General features: G+C 34.8%; 1 long non-coding RNA gene across 2 annotated transcripts; it reads right to left on the bottom strand.

Annotated features, from left to right (window-relative positions):
• Window positions 1-317: 317 nt before the first annotated feature.
• Window positions 318-16,269, bottom strand: LOC128851290 (uncharacterized). Of its 2 annotated transcripts, none has more exons than XR_008448612.1 (5): window positions 16,241-16,269; window positions 9,406-9,471; window positions 5,561-5,584; window positions 3,716-3,828; window positions 318-1,494 (listed from the first exon to the last, which is right to left on the bottom strand). It is a non-coding gene; the product is annotated as an uncharacterized LOC128851290 (long non-coding RNA). The 2 variants fall into 2 exon arrangements; XR_008448613.1 differs by lacking the exon at window positions 16,241-16,269 and adding an exon at window positions 15,143-15,195.
• Between the last annotated feature and the right edge of the window lie 1,252 nt (window positions 16,270-17,521).

Genomic DNA, 17,521 nt, shown 5'->3' with positions numbered 1-17,521 from the left:
TTCTGTTATATCTCATCTCAGCTGTGTCTTAGTGTATGACTTTTCTATTTTATGCCTCTAACTCTTTCTTGTATAAAAAGAAGAGTTCTTGCAACAGTCAACCAACATCCATGACAAGAAAAAATAAATCTGATGAACCAATATAGAACTATAAATCACAAACTCAGTCACACAGATTAGATTTTTACATTATCATTCAGAGTCAAGTACAATAGTATTATACTAGGAATATAAACCAAAAAAATTGTAGCAAAAGCAAGAACAGAGAACGTTTCATTATCGTCATCCACCTAGCAGAACTATATCACATGCCACGATCAACAGGGAGAATTATCAGATGGACTAAAGCATGAGATTTTTATCAACTGTTAAAAGAGTTCAGTAAATCTGTATTCCTACAATGTGAAGGAGACAATTATTTTTGTATGTGATTTACTAGGGCTTCAGAGATACGAATCTGAATTATTCCTGCAAGTAGTTTTATAAGGTATGAGAATTTCTTTTTTCAGTCTACTGTGACACCTGCCTAATTTTTTTTGCTTAGAACAAAAGAGACTGCTTTATAGATTTTCTTATCCTGCCAATTCTAATTACCTCTGCATTTTGTAAAGATAACATATGACATAAAACCAGAGGCCTAAATTAATCTTTATAATTCCTCATAAGAAAGGCATATTGTCATGTGATTTTGATGATTAAACTCATACTTAGTTAAAAATATGATGTAACAAATATATAAAACCTAAACTAAACAATTCCAGTTCTAATTTATTAAAAAAAAAAGCTGTATTTAAATACCTACTTCTCTTAAATGACTATGGGAAGGTGTACTACTCATACATAGTTTTTTTCCATTTCTCAATTTAGATTTTTATAATTTAGGGTGCATTTAACTTGAATGGAAAAAAAAAAAAGAAGTTTCCACTTCCATTTCTTTTGGAGTTGAACAATAATTTCTTACAGGCTGGTATCACTCAGAATTAAAACCTGGTGGTGACTATTATTTTGCGAAAGTATTAGAGCTCATCCTGAGTAAAAGCATAAACAGGGATCTAAGTACCCACTCTCTCTGTCTAAGTAGTACCTAGTAGCAGGTGTGCTTGAACATTTGGCCAGAGATCATTTTTTTTTTTTTTACTTTTAATTTACTTAGGCTTTTAAGATTGTACAGAGACATCTCCAAACCATTGTTTCCAAAATCCATTCTTTTTGAAAGTGTTACTAATATTTGCTTCTGGGGAAATGACTTAATGAACGTCATGAACCAGTCAGCTGGAGAGTAAATTTGATGTCTCCCTGTTTATCTTGGAAAATATGAAGTAGGTCATACCTCACTTCACTTAAATATTTAAAAGTTAGACTAAGTCAGACTGCGCCAGTGCTTTCCTCACTGACATTCAAGAAAAAAAGCTTTCTCCAGGAGGTTTCACCTTGTACATCTTAGATGCGTAGTATAAGATGACTCATGCTCCGGAATAGCTCCATTTCTCTCTACTGAAAACAGAGACAGATAGAGACAACTAATTTAGACTCAAGACAACAGAATTTAGGATCCTTAGTTTGAGAAGCAATGTCTTATTTCTTTTTTTTTTCCATTTTATCAATTATTCAAACTGTAGACATGGGGTTGATAACAATCTTTAGCTTTCAAGCTATTTACTGCATTTATTTTCATTAAAAATGGAAATCTTTAACGCTAATGAGAGCAGGGAAGTTCTTCTGTTCCTAGTGCTTAAAGAAAACAGAAAATTGTGTGTGCCATGATCACTACACCCAGCTTGAAATCAGCCTGTTCACTCTGCCCCTGACAATCTTACCTTCATATGTCATATCTAGTCCATTCTCTCTCTCTCATCTAAGACTTTGCCTGTTCTTCTACCTCTTTATACATTTGTCTTCCCTACCCCTAAAACTGCAGTATGTAGCAGGTGGCACTGTGATTCCCTCTGTCTGTTTGAGGAACACTTGTAGAAGGAAAGAAAGCAAGGAACAGGGAATCTAACAGGTTTGCTTCAAAAGAGACAACTTGGTCAAAAGAAGAGGGCTGCCAAGAGGGCTTACCTCTTTATTCTTTCTTTCTGTTCTATGTAAAGACCTTCTGATAGTATATTTATTGACAATTTGAGCAACTTTGTCACAGATAATTATTCAAGGAAACTTCCCCGACACTTGATGACCTCTAAAATGAGTGACTTAATGTAACTGATCTCTACTTATTCATCCTGATGCATGCCATGCAGGTGAATTATTACATGAGTGACTTGGAAAATTCACCTGTAAGTGAAAACTCCTTGGAAACACTTAAGATAAGAGGAAAGTAAAACTTGTTACTAGTTAGCATAGAAAAAAATTATACAAAATTACTTGGAATCATGCCAAAGAAATGTGCATTCAGTATCAAGAAAAAATATACAAATACCTTGCATGAAACTGGGCTAGATTTTGGGGAGAGTTAACATGAATGACATGACACTATGTCACTTCAGTGGACTCATAAAGAATAGTCAAAATCCACTGCAAAAACAGGATTCTGAAACTATACATAGTGAATACATCCAGATTGCATTTACAGTCACAGTAACAGATGTATTAATTATGTTTGATGAGGGAGAATGGAAGGGTCAGATTTCTGCTTGCCTTTTCACTTGACTATACTCATTTTTTCATGGTGAAAGAGATTGTATAGGGCTGCAACAAAAGCAGCATGGCCAGCAGGTCAAGGGAGGTGATTCTGCCCCTCTATTCCTCTCTTGTGAGACCTCACCTGGAATATAGTGTCCAGTTCTGGAATCCTCAACACAAGAAGGATATGGAGCTGCTGGAACAGGTCCAGAGGAGGGCTACAAAGATGATCAGAGGACTAGAACACCTTCTATATGAGGACAGGCTGAGAGGGTTGGACTTGTTCAGCCTGGAGAAAAGAAGGCTCCAAGATCTTATAGCGACCTTCCAGTACCTGAAAGGGGCCTACAAGAAAGCCGAGAGGGATTTTTTACAAAAGCTTGTAGTGATAGGGCTAGGGACAATGGGTATAAACTGGAGAGGGGCAGATTTAGACTAGACATAAGGAATTTCTCCACCATGAGAGTGGTGAGACACTGGAACAGATTGCCCAGGGAAGGTGTGGCTGCCCCATCCCTGGAGGTGTTCAAGGCTGGGTTGGATGGGGCCTTGGGCAGCCTGATCTAGTGGGATGTCCCTGCCCATTGCAGGGGGGTTGGGATGAGATGATCTTTACGATCCCTTCCAACCCAAATTATTCTATGATTCTATGGTTCTATGATTGTTTGATTCTATAATTTACTGTATTACAATGGGTAGAAATTGATATGAAATCTCTATTCTAACCTTTGACAGCTGACTCCCAGCCTAGGTTGAGACTGAAGGATCAGCATTGTACAAGTTGAGTTCTTGACAATCAGAGGGCTTGAGAACAACTAACAATTTCTTGCTGAATGTCCAGAAGCCACTGCACCAGAAACACTTTAGAACCAAAGCCTAGAGATTTTGTCTTCTTAGTTTCATTGCTTCCTTTCCTCCAATATATGTGCAAAACACAGCTACTTTATGTTTAATTACAGCTGTACTATTTATTCAACATTCAATTGCATGCGTTTTCACTGTCTCCCTTTCTGCCCTCAGTTTCTCTCCTTTTCTACTTCACTGCATCTATGCCTCTAAAAATTCAATTTAAAAGACATTCTTAGTTGGTTACTGTGAATATTCCGTTGTCTTGTTCCAGGTGGCTGCATACAGCAGAGAGCAAAGCAGATGTCTTGCAAGAACGTTAAGCACTGGATGGTCACTGAAGTCAGCATGATGCTAGTACTGTGAAAGAAGAAAGAAAATACCAAATAGAAGAACAGAGCTGCTAAAAGCCTCCAAAACCCCTATAACCCTATCCCACAAAAGACATTCCCCCAAAAAATCTAATGCTCCCTCAAACAAAAATAAGGACTGTTTATGTTACACACTACTCTCTTTTTGTGACTCATAGGTAAAAAACACAGATTCAGTGATGATCTGCCTTCTTCACAGGTTTGTGATATATTCACTTGGTTGACCTCCAAAGGTTCCTTCCAGTCTCAGCCACTGTGTGATTTCCCCATCACTCTGTGCCTCTTGGGGAGAAAGAGGCAGAGTAATTGGTAATGAAGAAATAAAATTTAGCATGGGCAAAAATGGAGGGAAGGGGGAAGTGGTTTAGCTTTTATCTTTGTTTTTCACCTTCTTATTCTATTTTAATTGACAATAAAGAAATTGATTTTCTCCCCAAGTGGAGTCTGTTTTGCCCATGATAGTAATTGGTAGGATATCTCTCTGTCTTTATCTAGTCCCATGAGCTTTTTCATCCTGTTTTCTGTCTGTGTCCCTCTGAGGAGTGGGACTGAGCAATTGGCTGGGTGGACATTCGACTATTAGCCAGGGATAATCCAGCAATGCAGGAAAACACAGTCCAGAGCTCAGCACACAGGAAAAGATGAAAATTACTGAGTTCCATCAGTCAGAAAGACTTCAAAGAAATCAGCCATGTTGAAGCCCTAATAAAAGTCATTAATAAGAGCACTGGTGGCTCAGATGGACCTCCTGCAGATGCAGTGGACAACACTGCAATACAAAATAACTTCTTTGTCATTCTATAGCAGGAAAGTCACAAGCTACTGTATCCTATGTAAACAATATGCAACAGAGGACAGCAGAAAATGCAGTAAACACAGAGAAATAGGAAGAGTTATGGCATAATAAGCTTTTTCATTTAACTTCTGAGTAGTTAATTACATACTGGCTAAAACTCACATTTTTTCTATTCCTGTGCAATACTATGAGGATTTTTTTTTAAGAGATACAGTTAGTCATATTATTTTTTGGACTAATATGCTGTTAGAATTCTTACTAATACAAGTAGAGACCACTATTGAAATATTTTGGATTTTTTTCTCTGTAATACTAACTATCTTACAAAAAAAATGTGTCAAGTTTTTGTGAATAACACCTTTCAATTTAGATTTTGTCATATATTCTATGTTATATCTTATGCAATATACATAAATCATAAAAATATGTTGCATATCAACTTCTGTTACCTTATGTGTCACCATAATCATTAAATAGCTGTTATATAAAATTTTATGCAGTTATTGTATATCGTATATATTATATGATATATGATGTATTTTTTTGTGTACTATTATATTCTATATGATGGACTAATATGTTATTTATATTGTTCATACATGAAAAATATATTTATCTTCACTCTGATCCTGAGGCAAATCAAACTCCCCTTCAAAGTTATAAAGCATTTTGACTGCTTTTTAGCTAATGAAGTCAGAGCAATAAAAACAATTTCTAAACATTGGTCTTTAAAGACAAAATTGCGCAGCAGTACTACACTGTGGGTTTCCTCAAATGCAGAAACCTTAATAGTGATTTCTGTAAGGGATAAAATCTGTGTGCAATAACAGAGAAAGATGTTGGAAAACATGAAGAAGTAGCTGTAAATGAGAAAAGAAGAAGAGTGATAGAGTGAATAGAATGATCCAAGTCAGTAGCTGCTTACTATTTTCTTGTTCTTTTGGCATTCCTGGAAAAAAGAAAAAAAAGACGTTTATACTTCTCAGTCACAAGCAAGCTCACTCAACAGAGTATGACAACATATCTAACATTTTCCACCCTCATGAAAACTGCCGGCGCTGTTGTGACAAGAATATTAATAACAGATATCTACTTCTTTATTTGTTCTTTATGCAAACTACTGAAAAAAGGCGTGGAATAATTCACTTGTAACTGGTGAAGTAAATTACACCTTTTACTGAGGTTGTGTTCATTTTAATTGGTAGTGCAGTAGTCAGCAACATTTTGTTCAGTGAATATTTGTATAAACCACAAGTTTACGTTAGAACTGGTAATAGGATTGTAATTATAGGAAGATAAGAGAGGTACAAGGGCACATCTATAAAACTGCAGTGCAATAAACATCCATTGTTCTATTTGATAAGTAGGAACACAGACACTAAAATGAAAATTAACATGTGAAAGCAGTTTAATTAAGACATACTTTTTTATATCTGTTAAAGATACACTGCAAGTCAAATGACTGTATGCATGCTTGCAAAATGCATTGTTAAGAATCAGTTGCTTCCTTGTGATTTGGTTTTATAAAGTACCATCTACAAATACATATACTACAGAATTATGTTTTACCACGTATGACTTTTCAGGCTTTTTATGTTTGCTTGTTACAGCAGGCTATAACCCATGTACTCACTGTTACCATACTGCTAGCAGTTGTGATGAGCTGTATGCAGGAAACCATAGAAAACATGCACTAATGTGATGATTTTGGATGAACCAGACTCATAGAAGAAAGAAAAGATGTGCCCACTGTGAAGCACCTATCCAGTGTAGGATTCCATTCACATTATTGGCTATTCAGAGTGCCTAACTCCATCCCTTAGACCAGCTCTGCTGTTTTCCTAGGAGCCATGTCATATCTGAGCAGATGAAGTTTATGCTAGCAACTCGGTATGGTCAGACTTGTAAAATCAGGGTGCCTAATACCTACAGTATGTAAATCCTTTTTTCTGAACAACTTTTGAAATGTAAAAAAATTTTTTTTCCAAGTTTTCTTCTGATTGAAGAAGATGGTATTTTGGCGAGTTACCTCCATAGCTCAAAGAAAAGGTTTAGATAATAGAGAATTTGGACAAATCTCTTCTTATATGGAGTACATGTTCACAGTAAATATGAACAAACTGATTTTCAAACAAATATGACATGAAATGAGATAAATCATAAAAGCAGTTTTCTATTTCCTGTTGTTGAATCCATTGGGGCATATATAGAGAGAGACAGAGAGGATACAAGTATTTATGAAAATTCATGTACATTTCCACATCAACTTAGTGTATGTTACAGAGACCAGGAAATTAAATGAATTTATATTTCAAAGATTTAGTTACAGTTCTATAACACATAAGGATGTATTCACTTCTTAATCAAAAGAATCAGTAAAGTAAGTTTAATTTTGTTCTGGCTGTTTCTGTAACGGAATATGGAAAGTAATTCAGAAAGAACAGGCCATAAAAATATACATGTAAACACTCCAATAACATTTGCAGTCACTGTTGCGTTTATAATATTTCTGCAATAATTTTCTTGCTGTGATAAAACTAATCTCAAAATGGGAAACAGTTTGATCTGAAAAAGTCATGTTAATAGGTTAGACTAGGTTCTCATTTACACTTATCATCCATAGGACTTTTATTTGGTAAATATACTTTTAGGTTAAATTAAATCTTTCCATTTGGAAAAAAAACTCAGAGTATTTCATGCCCTTGAATTTCCATTTCTTCATCCTTATTGCAGTTGGTTTTTTCTGCTGTATGATGTTATCTATTTTAACAAAACTTTCTTTTGAAAATTAATGCAAAAATCAATGATATAACACATCCCATTGCCAATAATAATTGAGGGAAAAAAAAACCAACAAAAACCAAAACCCCACACTTTCTTGATAGAAGTATTGGTATTATAATCTCACAAGTGAAAGCTGTTCAACCAAGAGAAAAATGCAACCTCTGCAATTTCACATATAAGAATATAGCTACTGAAATGCTGGTTCAAATTCATTGTAGCAAATATATGCGACCACAAGCTGTCTGTTTCTGGTCCTTGCATAAGTTCAGAAGTGGCAGCATTGGGACTCACTGCCCCAACCCATCAGATAGAGTGAGACCAAGTTCCTTGAAGACCATTTGTGCTGTCTGCAGTATGAAGTTTTGATGGTATGAAATTCAGTTATGGCAGATGTGAGGAGTTCATGCAAGACTTCATCTGGAAAACATGCTTATGTGTACAGAGATAAGATTTTCAGTGAGGCAATTTTTTGGGTTAATGTATATCACTGGGAAAGCTGGTATAAACCACATTAGCAGAGCAAAATTTCTTGGTGTATGCTGTATCTGTCTAATGGCATTTACCAACACAACAAGGACAGCTGGGCTGTGGCAAAAGCAATACTATACACAGAACTCGGTATAGGAGTAAAGTATGGCCGATTTTAAAATGTTCTGCACATTATAGGAATTTGCATATTGTTTGCAAATCAGCTCTCTGAAAATCTGGAAAGCAACGCCTTGTAACCAACTTTTACAAGTAGAGACTAAAATTACAAAGTCTTTGAGGGAAATGCTAATACCATCTATAAAAGGAAAGGTAGCACAAGAATCTATTTCCTTACATCCTCCTCTAGCCAAAAAGGAAATCAATAAGTGTCTAAAAACAGACACTTTATCTACAGCAACAGAGATGATTCGGGCTTAAGTTACAATGTATATCTACGTATAGCCAAGGTACACCAGAGTTTCTCCATTAAAGAACCTGAACGCTCTCTACATTTTGGTACTTTAAAACCTCATTAAATGAGCAATTGAGTTCTGATCTGTTTAGTGGTTCAACAGAAGCAAACCACCTGTAACCCCATGAGATTTCACTGAGTGATGCACAAACCTTCTCTCCCTTGCATGTGCTTTGAACTGCCTTTTGTTGTCATGCTCTTATTCATACTACATAATTTGCACTATTTGACACATCAAGTGTTAGTACTGCTAAAGCATAGCATGCCTTTCACATTCCATCTGGTTTAATATTACCCTTCTGAGTGGAGAGAGAACAGTAATAACATGGAGACATCGTTTTTCATGTCTCAGATCATGCACAAAATTATTTTGGAAGTTGCCAAACAGTCAATGAGATGTGTTGTCAGGGAGCAAGACTAATAAAAGCTCTGGCAACCCAATTTGTTCTTATCAATTCAGAATGAGCAGAGTGTTTCTTTATTTCAAAGAGACTATTAGAAAGTTTTAAAATTGTTAATCAATTTTCTACAAAAACATCCAGGTGCCAAAAATCCAAACCAGATTCTGGAAACTTACTGGAATATTTGGGAAAGTAAAGACTTTCAACACATTTCAGTTTTTAGGTATTGCAGCAGTAATAAAAGTGTCTGTCATAGGTGTCAAAAGATTGTTATTGTTTTGAAAGGAATGTTGTATTTTTATGGGCTGCCATTTTTGAGAAAAGAAGTAATGGCACTTAAACTTCACAAGGACCAGTATTTCATTTTGAAAGGGTAGAGAAGTTAGATATTTTGACTAAGATTTACTTCTGTTGTTTGCCTTATACTTATACTTTCAGCAGAGGCTTCTGCTCAGCCTTGAGTTGTACAGCTTCATGATGAAAATACATGTAAATAATAACCTAGACAACCCCAGGTGAAGCACAATGCAGTGGACAAGTTTTTGACTGTAGACAACAGTTAATTTCATTTTCTCCTCTGCTGACAGTATTTAAATTTGTGACAATACAATTTCAGCGCAGGAAAAGTAGTGACATACTCCTTACCTTCTTATTTTCTTCTAATGCAGGAGAACTGCCACCCTATCTTAACCCAGACTGGACCTTCTCCCACTGTAAAAAAAGGAGACAACATACTATCTCAGGTTCCCACCGACAGTTTCTTAAAATTTACATTGCCTTCATAGGCAGAGAAGAGAGAAAATGAATGATGAGTGGGTCAAGGACTGCTATATGCCCAACTCTGCCATTCCCTTTCTGAGAAGCATGTTGAACAAAGACACATACATACCACAGCATACCCTGTTGGCTCCAGACATCCAGCCTGTGGTCCTATTAAGAATATTTATAGTTCTCTTACAATCTTTTTTTAACACTAGTACAAATAGTGTTTGTATGCAGATATGTGTATGAGGATGAGAAGGACAGACTAGTGAAAACTCAAATTTTACCTCACTACAGATTCAGGGTACAATTTATACATGGAGCAAACATAAGTGAAAATTTGTGAAAACATTTTGCTTGTGAAAAAAGAAAGGACTTTTTCCTGGGGCTTTACAATTGTTTGATTTTTGGTTTTTTATTTCACTAACAATTTTAATAAAAAGCATAGACTTATATGGAAGTGGGAACTAAATAGTTCTATCATTTAAGAAAGGGTCTGCAATGACAAAGAGAAGGAAAAGTGCTCTGTTTTTAAGAAAAGTAGTGAATTAAAATGCAGTTTAGATTATGGAGAAGATCTCTGATGCATGAAATTCAGACAGCAAATATGTCTGAACAGTTTTAAATATAACATTGTTACTTCAGCATAATAGCAAATGTGGCTGATGTTCTCTTTATTTATTGATGCAGCACATTCTAATGGGTTTCAAGATGACTACTGTTAGATAAAATTTCAGAGGAGTGAATTATTTAATATTCCTAAATGGCATACTTGACTACCTGTCACATTTTTGCAGTAAAAGATCCAAAGGCAAATATACTACACAATTACACGAGAAACAGCAGATGAAAGAGAAGTGCTTATTTAATTAAAAAACATTAAACCCATGATGACAGAAACTGTATATCAAAAAGAAATACAATGAAAAAGAATCATTATCTGAACAATAAAATCATCAAGTTTTAATGTCGGTAATGACAACGGCAATATAAATTATGTGAAGACATCTCTTGTGGCTCAGATGTGTTGCACAAACACAGCAGGAACTGAATACTTCTTAGACATATACAGCTTAGTTTCAAGATATAGCAAGACTGAGATTCATGGCCAAACAGTTATGATCAGATTCTGTAACCCTATGGGATTTTTAGTATGTGACCCTCTCCTGTCACCTAGGGAGCTGTCACCTAGACATGCAGAGAACATGTCAAAGAATGTTCACAAAAATGATTCAATTCTGGCTCAAAATGCAGAAAGCTTAATCTTTCCTATGTCAACAGAGATGGGAGGATGCAAGGAAGAGTCAGGAAACAGTAGAAAACATGGTACATCTAAATAACCTGTCAAGAAATGAGGAAAATACAGGTTTGGAGGGTAGGGGAAGGGGATGGCCAGAACTGAGATGAGCTGAGAACAGAATGGGCTGGGATTTGAATTAGATCACCTCTAACAGGACAGCTTAGTTATCCAGTGCTCATGGAGACATTCAAATGTTCATGGAGTTTCATAACATCTTCTTCCATATTTGTCCTTTCAGGATTCCTACCTCTGCTTCACTTGCTGATTTTCAGCCAACGATAGAGTGATATTGTTAAAAGAAATCTTTATTAATCAACATGATCCACAGATGTACAGGTAAGTTCAATTCTTAGTTTTCAGATGGGGTTTTAGGCTACCTTTGCTCAACTTTCTCCCTGTGTTGAGAAGTGGAAACTATTCCTGTCTATTCTTGAGTTCATAAAGCACTTATTTAACTGGCACAACTAGAAATCTAGACATGGCACAGAATGTATGAAGCTGTAAGCTGACACTGACATCTCTATATTCTTATCAGATTTCCACCATGTTTTATTCTCTTTTGTTTTTGCCACGGTTTTATCAAAATCTAACCTTCTAACAATATCCAGTGTTTCTTTGGATACCCAGATCTTATTTGCAACTGTACTGTTTACCATCAGGGTACTTCCTCTGATTCTCAAAGAAAAACTGACTGCCAGGTCACACTAGCTGAATTCACTGACATGTTTTACCTCCTCCAGTACTCCAGGTACTGAGAGGATGAGTAGTTTGCTAGGCTTATTTAGAGCAACCACAGTCAACCCATTTCATAACACTGCAGAAGCCTCAGAGATCAGTGAAATATATTTTCTTCTACCTTTCTAATTGGAAAATTAGAAAATTGCTATGGATGTCAGCAGTGAGGACTCCTCAGACTTCTTCGACATTAACACTTGTGGATCCTCACCACTTCATAAGCAGTTCTAGGATGATAAAATTAATATGGAAAAACTATGAAATAAGAAAGGATTTTTTTTCTCTGATTATATTCTATCTGCTATAGATATTTCAGGAATTGAAACCATGAATGTTAAAAACAGAAGTGAAATTGTATCTCTTTAAGTACTGTCCCAAAATATTTTGGTGAAACTGTTGTCCTCAACCAGATTAATGTACAATGAGCAGTTTCAAGAAATTCGCATGGAGTAGGCTTATGCTGAGAAAACTGAAAATTGATTAAAGCATGCATTGATTCATGGGTGCTTCACAAAATGTGTGAAACCAGTTCTGAGACTGTGAAGCCTGTGGGTGGGGAATGTGTACTGAGATCCTAAAGTGGCAGAAGGTGGGTAAATAAAGGAATGATAGGGCAGGACTGGGGACATATTAATACAGAAAAAAACAGATCATCCCAGATCATTTCTTGGTCTGTAACAATTAAAAAGAGAGAAGAGATTGCCTGTATGTGTAAGAGTTCTTCCAGGATGTACCTACAGAACTGGCAATAGAAAGGACCAGGGTAAGATTTTAGAAGTCTCTGAGTAATATTAGCAGTAATAATCATCAAAAGATATGCTAAGTTTTTGGTGATGGAAAGAAATGAAACTGTGTTTTTAATCCTATCATCAAGTACAAAAGGAAGTATTTAGAGATCTAGTCACTGTATTAAAAATTGTTTCATAACTGCACACATTGGAATTCCTTCCAATGACTTTCAGTCTTCTAAGTGCCAAAACTGCCACCTGGTCGAATAGCTAAAACCATAGGATTCATACACCTTTCAGATATGAGAAAAGGTCATTTAAAAAAAAAAATAAAAATTAGAAATGCAGAACCTTTTAGAAGGACACTCTTGTCCTTAGTATTTACCTTGCTCTATCTTATATTTACCAAGACAGTAAATGAAAATAAAGGGTTTTTTTTTTCATATACATAGTAGAAAATCTTTAGTACTAATGAGACTTGTCAGATTGACAGCCTGGGAGAAGAACTTCTGTACTAATAAATCCAGAGAATGAATATTATATTAGGAATGATAATGCAAGCTCCCTTAGACTAGCCCATCAATGTGTCTCAGTCATGACCTGAAGGGTCCAGAGATGGAAAAAGTTCAGTTTCATTAAGCATGCATCTCCCAGCCATTTTGTTAGAACTGCCAATCATGATTATCAAAGTAATAGTGGTGCCACTCAGGGGTGACTTAGAACAGCGTTATAAACAGAATTTAGATAAAGTAAGCTGCAAAATTGAGATTACAAAAAAAAAGAAAAAAATGTTACATGGTCTCATGGTCTCATTTTTTATCTCCCAAATGTTTAAAGAGTATTTACCTTTATTTGGGGTTGTTCAGTTCCATGTTACTGCTGTTCTAATAAAAATTCTCTAGTAAGAAGAGAATAATTAGCCAGATAGTTGGTTTGGAAAACAAGGTTTTAGTATCTCAAGACTTCTGGGTCTTTGAAATCTGGTCCAGCAAGACTGATTTATAAAATCATTTTGCAAAACTACTGCCCTTTATCCAAGCTCAAATTTTAAAGCTCTCCAGGCTTCCTAGAATTATTTTTCTTATTGTAAAACTGTCAAGACTATCACTGCTCTTACAGCAAGGAAATCTGAAATATTAGCCAGTTTTCTTCTGTAATTTTGTTTGTCATCACTGTTCTTCTGGTTCAACACTAGCTCTCATTTCCCCAGAGTATTTCTAGATAGGTTTTATAAGAGTATAGATAAGACCTGTTATCACAGTCATTGTCATAAGATATTCTACTAGTCAGAAATTATATAGAAAGGATTAGCATTTGTTCTACTCTAAAGCAAAAAACCAAAACTCGCCTTTGATGCAATAGCCAAGGTACAGTCCCTGTGAAAAGACAAACCACCCACTCAGTCACTTAGACGTAAATGTAATATGTAGGAAAATTAGAGTAAAAACATAACCAAAAATACTTGCTTCATCTCAAAAACTACAGTCAGGAAAAAAATTCACTCCATGCTGTGATAATATGATTTAAACTGCAGAGAATTTAATCAATGAAAGTATCCCTGTTCTTCTGATGCTAGTCTCTAGTAATCACAGTGAATGAGACCAACCTGACTTCAAATACTGAGAGCCTGACACATCTTTTTAGAAAACAGTCTTCTTCATGGTGTATTTTTTCTCATAGCCACTACAATTTTATATAATCGCTCCCAAAGACCGTGGTTCACTTGCTTCCAAGTTAATGAGTTCAAGGAGAAAAGTCCTGAACCAGAAATTGCTTCTTACAGAGTCTAAAATTATTTTTGAAATCTCAGGATAATTTTCAATATTCTTTTTTTTCAATACTCTTGTCTTCTTAAATTCTTTTTAGTTACAGTGAATTCATGTTTCTCTGTTCTCCTGCACATCAACAGTTAGAACAAGCTTTTTCTTAGAGGCTTGAGAACTGATCTGAAAATAACACTAGAGAATGTCTAAGTATCACAGAAATAATTCATGCCTCAATTATTCTAGCATTTCTGAATGAGTTGAGAATAACTTCAAATTTTGCACATGTGGATCAAATTCAGAATTGATCTTGAGCTTTAACCTGCCTCTCCAAGTGGCCTAGACCAAACCATAAAACCTCTCCCTAGCTTTTTCAATAATACAAATTATTAGTATGGAAGCTAACTTTAACTTATTAAAAATTACTAGCAATGGAGATGAAATCAGAGTATTCAACATAATTCAATTTGGTCAACCACAAGAGTATTTCATTAAGTTATTTGGTACATGTTAGTGCCTACATTATTTTAGAGACACACATATGTTGCTACTGGTGTCTGAGCTAACACATTCAAAAGTAAAGCACTGTTTAATGGAAATTTGTTGGTCTTTTCAGTTCCTCCATTATACATAAAACATTTCTTTGTACCCTTTACATAGTTAAAAGCATGTGTTGGACTCTCTCAGATAAAAAAAATAAATAAATAAAAGATGGCAAACAAAAGTGAACAGGAGCAAGGACTGAGAAAGAAAAGTCTAAGTCAAATGAGGGAAGAGATTTTTCCACAATTTTAGGAATCGACCAGAGGATGAGACATAACCTGCTGTTCAAGGGGAATGGAAGTACAAAACCAGAAATTAAAGGAATTAAGTTGTTGAAGATGTAACACAGTGAGTACAACTAACAACAAAGACAATGAGAACTGATAAGATTTTTGAGTCCATACTAAAGCAGCTTATGGAGAAGTAACTCAATGGCTCATTTACCTCTTTTTTTTTAAACAGAAGTAGTCCCTATTATGCACTAATTATATCTTTGTATTCTTAGTCTTCTAGCATAAAAGAAAAAACTTAATGCAGCAATGGACTAATACCTGGTATTTGTCCATAGCTGAAATACTTGAAAGATGGACTTAAAGCTGGATTCAAGTGTCACACTAAAGTTCTAAGATAGGAGAAAAATGAAAGCAGTCATTTTAAGCATGAAAGAACAAATAGAAAAAATCCAGGGAGCATATTAAAAACCAAGATTAGTGTTCTTTTCTAATGTGATGACAAGGCAAAATAAAATGTGATGAAGTCATGGAGACCAGACAAGGGGAAATAAAATGGAAAGGGATTGGACTTCACTATATACATGTTTTCTGACTGGGAGAACAGATGAAGTTCTCTGAGAACTGAAAAACGTGTGAACAAGGATGGTTATGATGCAATGGAGGAATTACTGATAGCATTAATTATACATCAGTTTTGTCAGGTTTTATTTGCAGTTGGCAGCATTTCAATCTTTCCAGTATATTCAGATTGTAAATAAGGAAACAAAGAAGAACACCAACAAATGAAGAGATAAATGGACATATGGAAGAAAATATCCATACGCTATGTAACAGGCACTGAAATCAGCAGAAGTGTATTAATTCATGTGTGTTAAAAAACTGAGTCCAGGCTATTGTACAGAACTGCATTAAGAACAAAGGGCCATCAGTAGGCTACAGGCACAGATATAATACCATGGTATGGAAGAAAAGGATAGAGAAAAGACTGAGATATGTTTTCACTGAAAAAGTCTCATAGGAACCTTGGTAGAGATTTAAGAACCTTATTTTCTCCAGCTTCAGAAGCTTGTTTGTTTGTTTGTTTGTTTGTTTTAGAACTGACCTTTCAAGCTGGGAGGAATGGGGAAACAATCTATAATAAAAGATTTTAAAGATATATTTTAAATTGATTTAATTTGTAAATAAATTTTCTAAGTAAAAAAGAAGTCGTTAAAAGGTTGTGAGTAAATAAAACAGCTATATCTCAAAAAGAATTTTTTTTTAAGTGCAAATATTTTATCTCTTATCTCACAAAAGATCAGGAAACACAAAATAAATTTTTGAACTTTCAACTTTACTAACTTTATCTCCTTTAAAGATTACAGGTGGATGTTTTTGTCAATTCACTGTAAGATAAATGTCGTGCTGACAACTTACCTTTACACTTCCACTTAAAAATAGTTCTCAGAAGAAGCCAGAAACCTTGAAAAGAGAAAAATCCACTATTTTCATAAAATTCTTGCTGTTTAGAGAAGGGAAGACAAAGGAAGGACTTATATAAACTATTTAAAACACTTTACTAAATCCATGTTTTTCAAAAGTTTTCACAAGAACAAAATTAGTTCCAGGGTAAGATCTACAATATTGCAGGACAATGGATTATGTAGAAGACACAAACCCATTTTGTTTTATCCTGTGATTTTAGATTTTAATCCACAACACATTTTTTACAATATATTATATATTATGAAAGAAATGTAGAACTAGCTGTACAAAGGAAGTTTATTTTAAAAAGCAATAATCAAAGCCATTCCAAGCTGTCAATTTTTATGTTATTCACCTAAAATTAAAAAAAAAAATATCTCAAACAACCCAAGGTGAAAAAAAATGATGAGGATTGAAAGGGAAAGAATAAGCTACTTAAGCTGCCAAGAACAGTTCTGAGAAAAAAAAAAAAACAAAACAAAACAAAACAAAGAAAGTTCAAATTCAAAAATTTGAAATGTTCCCCCGTTAGAAGTGTAGAATAATATTGATTTGATTAAGTCCTAATGAGGACAAGGTAGTTAAAGCAAATAGATACATCAGATCTTAAAAGTCCTGACATGAGTTGATTTATTGCTTTTAGCAAGTCCTTTACTCCACAATGTCTCACAACAAATGATATTCCTGATTTAGTATAGCCATCCTGTGTATGAACTAAATTATTGTGGCAGACAGATAACTGGCAAAGATCCAATTTAAAAGTTACCAATGCTCCCTTCGTTTGGCCATTATGAGCAGCAACTTCTACTAACATGTTATATTACTGTTTTCAGTGGTGCCTTAGGTGACATCACAGCAATCTTTACTGCCTAAAGCTTATGATTTCTCACAAAAATACTATGGAATGATACAGGAAAGACAAATTATAACTTTAATACTCTTTATTGACTGAGAATTTGTTTAGAGCTTCAAGAGATCATCTGCATTTTCTATTTCAAGAATGTTTACAAAATCATTATTATGTTATTGTCATTAAAAATTTGAGAGAGGTCACACTACTAGGATATTTGACAAAGCAAGATTATTACCAAATCTAAACTAAATTAGCAGGCAAAGCTGATTAAATCACAAGAGACTAAGATGTTAAATTACAAACAGACATTGGAAACCTATAAATTCCCTATTTTTCCAACAGAAAAGAAGGACAGTTCTCTAACTGTTCGAAAATATTAT

Source organism: Cuculus canorus, chromosome 2 (assembly GCF_017976375.1).
Source record: "Cuculus canorus isolate bCucCan1 chromosome 2, bCucCan1.pri, whole genome shotgun sequence".
Taxonomy (NCBI): Eukaryota; Metazoa; Chordata; class Aves; order Cuculiformes; family Cuculidae; genus Cuculus; species Cuculus canorus.
Note: the sequence above shows the minus strand (reverse complement) of the source record. Positions and strands in the feature narration are given on the sequence as shown.